This window comes from Lytechinus pictus, chromosome 10 (assembly GCF_037042905.1).
Source record: "Lytechinus pictus isolate F3 Inbred chromosome 10, Lp3.0, whole genome shotgun sequence".
Classification (NCBI taxonomy): Eukaryota; Metazoa; Echinodermata; class Echinoidea; order Temnopleuroida; family Toxopneustidae; genus Lytechinus; species Lytechinus pictus.
In genome coordinates, this window is record NC_087254.1 from 36,453,105 (window position 1) to 36,458,003 (window position 4,899).

The 4,899-nt window shown below is 31.8% G+C and overlaps 1 long non-coding RNA gene across 1 annotated transcript; it reads right to left on the reverse strand.

Annotated features, from left to right (window-relative positions):
- Positions 1-1,108: 1,108 nt before the first annotated feature.
- Positions 1,109-4,393, reverse strand: LOC129270616 (uncharacterized). Its single transcript, XR_010294708.1, has 2 exons — positions 4,213-4,393; positions 1,109-3,656 (listed from the first exon to the last, which is right to left on the reverse strand). It is a non-coding gene; the product is annotated as an uncharacterized LOC129270616 (long non-coding RNA).
- Between the last annotated feature and the right edge of the window lie 506 nt (positions 4,394-4,899).

The window sequence follows — 4,899 nt, forward strand, 5'->3', positions numbered from 1 at the left end:
TTCCAATTCAAATCTGTTGAATGTACTCTTGATTTAACACAAATGTATTCGTGTCTCCTTCTCATTGTTTTTTATTTACTCTCCTACTCTTTCTTATCATATTGATATTTTTATGAGACTCTCACTGCATATTTATTGGAGCCTCCAATCAGCAAGCTTTGCTTTTATTTTTTGGCTCCCTCATATCTACATCTCTCTTTTTTTGTCATTATTTTTATAACCAACTACAAGAGCACTTTCTAGTATTTTTTTATTGTTATTTAATTATGTATACATTTCATATTTTACAAGGATATATATTCATGCTTATCTGAAAATCTGATCATCTATTATTGTTTGTATTGAGTTGTTGATATTTGAAAATGTGAAATGTTTATATGAATAAACCTTGATATATGTTGTTTAAACACACGCAAGGGAAAAGGTTGAGAATAAAGAGACTATATAAAGTTGGATTATGATTTATTGGAGTTCACAGCTCTTTCTGTAATGAAATTTAATTGCCAGATAATAATGTCTTAAAGTTGGGAATTATTTCCTGTTCATGAATTCAAAATGTTCTGTTGATTTACATAGCTATTGAAGCACAATTCAAATTCAGGTGCCGTTTGCCTGGTCGCACAAACATCCAAACAATATAACAATTGTCGTGCATTAGAAATGTGGGTCATAAAGGGAACTTTGTCCTCCTTACCCTATTGTGGTATGTGGTCAGGTGGGTTTTATTTTATTGTTTAGTTATTCAGAACTGAATTAGTTTATTTAAAAAAAAATGTAAAAAAAATAGTGATTTATTTATTGATTTATTTATTCATTCATTTCTTATTTTACATAATCGATGAGTTAAAAAAGCTGCTTTACAAAAATGTCATTTGACTTAAGAATTCAAATGATACTTGTATGAAATCACATTTTTTTAAACTTTAGGTCATTTCCCACTTTACTCAAGCTTAATGAAAAGTCTATATTGTAAATGGAGCTAGGGCAGTTGCCAACTGGCTCATGAGGAGGATTTGGAATTATGGACAGGTTTTGAAAGAAAATAAAGCGAATTCTGGTTCTAATAAAATCAACTATGTTTTGGATCCCCTATTTTCTAATTTAATCATTTTCTTGAGGGGAGGGGGTGGGGGTTGCTTTTGACAGACAGACTTCAAAGGGGGAATCACCCTGATGATAAATTGGTTTCAATAAGAGTAGAAATTAAAGAAGAAGGTTTGGAAAAGTTGGTTTCAAAGCTGTTCAATAATATCAATGTATACATAAAGATATCTGGAGGAGCTGCGAACATATGATGTTACAAAAAAAAACATAACTCTATTTAATATTCTTTGATATATTTTCATCAACCTTCACTAACATTTATCTCAAAATTTTCTGCTTTTATCAAAACTAACTTTTTTTTGGGGTGAACTTCCCTTTTAAAAAAGTTCAATCTAATCTAGAACTCTGAACCAATTCAAAATAGTATTTGTGGAGACTTAATTGAAAGTACATTCATTTGGTATTGTGTTAGACCACACACACACCCAAATACCTAGTTGTGACAGTTTGAGCACAATTAAATCTACAACCATCATGATATTCAATTATTCATATCTGGGATCTTAATTTTCCTAGTGTTGAAAGCTTGTGGTGTACAAGTATGAACTCCAAAAATCATTGAAAACTAGTTGTAAAACAATATTTAGTCTCTCTGTCTCTACTACTATACGTTCTCAGCTTCTCTCTTCTTGTCTCTTTCTCTCTCTGTCCCTCTCTCCCGTCTCCCCCTTTCTCAGTTTCTTTTTGTATCCTAACCATGAACTTGTCTGTCTGGATGTCACTTCATTCTTCATTTAATTGAAAGAAATGTGAAGTATTATTCATTATTCCTTAATTGATTGTGTAATAATTTTTTGCTTGTGTATGTTGTGAAATCATTTGACTCAATAAAAGGCATTTGGATGACTAAACAAGTAAAAAAAAAAGATCTTGTCTTTATTACATGAAAATGAGACTTGCTCAAATGAGGTAAAAATTAATCATTCAAAAACTTAAACTCAAGTTTATATATCTGTGTTCTATTAGCCTTGTTCACATTTTATGAAATAATAAATAACATCAAAATATTGTTGAAAAAATATAGACTCCCCATATCCTCATCTCCCAACCTCCCTCTCTCTCTCTTGATCTCTCTCAAATTTCTTCTTGTATCATATGAAACTGACTTTCATCTGTTTTTATTTTTGTCTCGTCTGCATAGCAGAGTAAGACTATAGGTGCCACTTTTCCAATGGCGGCAACAGCGACGGTGCATTGTCAACAATGAAATCTTAACCAGGTCACATGACCAAGGTCAAAGGTCATTTAAGGTCAATGAACTTAAACCATGTTGGGGGAATCAACATCAAAATCTTAACCTAAGGTTAAGTTTTTAAAATGTCATCATAGCTTAGAAAATATATGGACCTAGTTCATGTTATGTCTCCCTGAATGCTCTCTCTCCACCTGTCTCTCTCATTCCTCCACTCCCCCCGCCCCCCTTTGTCCGCTTCGACCCCTCTCTGTCTCTGTTTCTTAATCTTTCTCACTCTCCGTCTCTTTAGTTTCACAAGGTTTCCCTTAATAATAAATCCATACTTGAGCAACACCCAATGTCACAAACAATGCAATAATCAAATCCTCATATCAAGGATTACTCTCCAATGTGAAACACTTCATGAACCCTTACAGCCTTCTTCAAATGTCAATCTTGAATTCTCAATGCTATTTAAACACTGTTTTCCTTCAACTTTCAAGGTGCAATATCTAAAGCAGAATTCATAGAACAAGATTTATTTTTGAGGAAGTGCAACAATGCATGACTTGACACCAGTCAATTCTTTAAATATTTGCGAAAAGCCACTAGCAAATGAAAATCATTTAATAATGTAGAGCACTTGTCAGGTTCAATAATAAACAAATAAATGATTTAAACAAACAATTGTAAAATTCTGATTTGACAAGTCTTCTTTATCCATTTTTATCATTATTATTGCAATGGTTCTATTGGAAATAGGTTTATCACAAGACCTAAATCACGTTTTATCAAAAAAGCAGATTCAATCCTTTTTTTAAATATAAACATTTCCTAGCATTTATGTATGAAAAAAAAAAACATTAAAGTAATCTACTATATTATTCAAGTCTAGACCTGCCAACCTCTGCGAATTAAATATTCTGTAAACCAATGCGTGTAAAAAATGTGGAGAAGAATCATAGGGCAGTATAAATTTTTTTGAAAAACCATACTAAATACAGCAAAATCAGACTGATTGACAAAGACACATTTACAAAATCTATGTGCATTACAAGAAAAGAATATGTGTAACATTTATGAACATTTCAGGGAAAGTGCAAAAAAGAATTTGGCAGTCTTTCATACTTTTGGGGAAAAAAAGGAGAAATATGAAGACTGCTTGGCCACTCATTGCATCATCATGAATATTATACATTTAAATATTACTTTGGAATCCAGGAGTCAGAACACATTTTCTCTCTTAAGACAAAACTTACTCTTTAAAGAAGTTCTCTGGCCGCTGTGTGAATTCTCCAAACAGTGGGAACAGACCCCTTGTCATATCAAAATGAAGTTGGGTTGATCCACCTTCATTGAACTGGTTAGTAAAAATGACCTACGAATATAATGGGAACAGGCACTTTTTCAAATAAATATGAATCTGATCTGATCTTTCCTAATCGAGTTGGTTAGTCAAAATATAATGTGAAGAGACCACTAGTCAAATCAAACTGAATCTGAGTTGATCAATTTTTTATTGAACTGGTTAGTCAAGATGACCTAAAATATATATTGGGAACAAATCCCTTGTTGACTCTTTGAGTTGACCTAAGTTCATTGGGAACAGACAGCTAAATAAAAAACAAATTGAATCTGAATTCAACCAATTTCACAAATTCAACTTCAACATTGTTGTCATACTATACAGTGGATTAAGTAAAATTTGAAGGAAATAATGATTATGGTAGATGTGCATAGAAACTAGCTATATACATGTACATACAGTAGGTGTTTGTCCTCATTAAAAATAACTAAGAATATCTTATAGGAATTAAAATTAGAATCATTAAAGAAAAGCAAATATGATTATATGGAAATTAATCTCTAGATCTGAGAATATTTTGACTATATGCATTTAACATAGTCTGAATAAGAGAAAAAAAAAAACTCACCTCTTGAAATAAAAACTTGTTGAGCTTGCCTGAGATATCCTGCCATAGCCTATCGAAGAGAGTGGGTGAAAGCTGCTCTCTCAACAGATGCAGTCTTTCTTTCAGACTCTGCAGCATATCGCAAGCTGTCATAGACAGAGCTGGAACGATGAAATCCTTCGGTGAGGGCATAGAAAACCACCTATTAAAATATAAATAGATGTATGAATTATCCAAAAATGTTAATGTTAAGTATAATTTTACAAGAAAAAAACAAGCTATTTTAAGAACCTTTTTCTGCATGTCAGACTGATTTGAAAGGTTCGGTGCAAGGATTAATGAATGAATTTTTAAATCTTTTTATCCCAGCTAGGTATTCTTGAAATTTATGTGCAAAAAAACTTTACCTATTTTAGATCTTTTTTTGAATTCATACATGTATTTGCAATGATACATGGAAATGTTCATATAGGGCATTGTCTGCAAATAAGCTGAAAGAAAGTATGACTTTAAAAGTCAAGTCCACCCCAGAAAAATGTTGATTTGAATAATAAGAGGAAAATCAAACTAGCATAATGCTGAAAATTTCATCAAAATTGGATGTAAAATAAGAAAGTTAGGACATCTTAAAGTTTCGCTTATTTTTCACAAAAAATTGATATGCACAATTCAGGGACATGAAAATGAGAGTCGATGATGTCATTCACT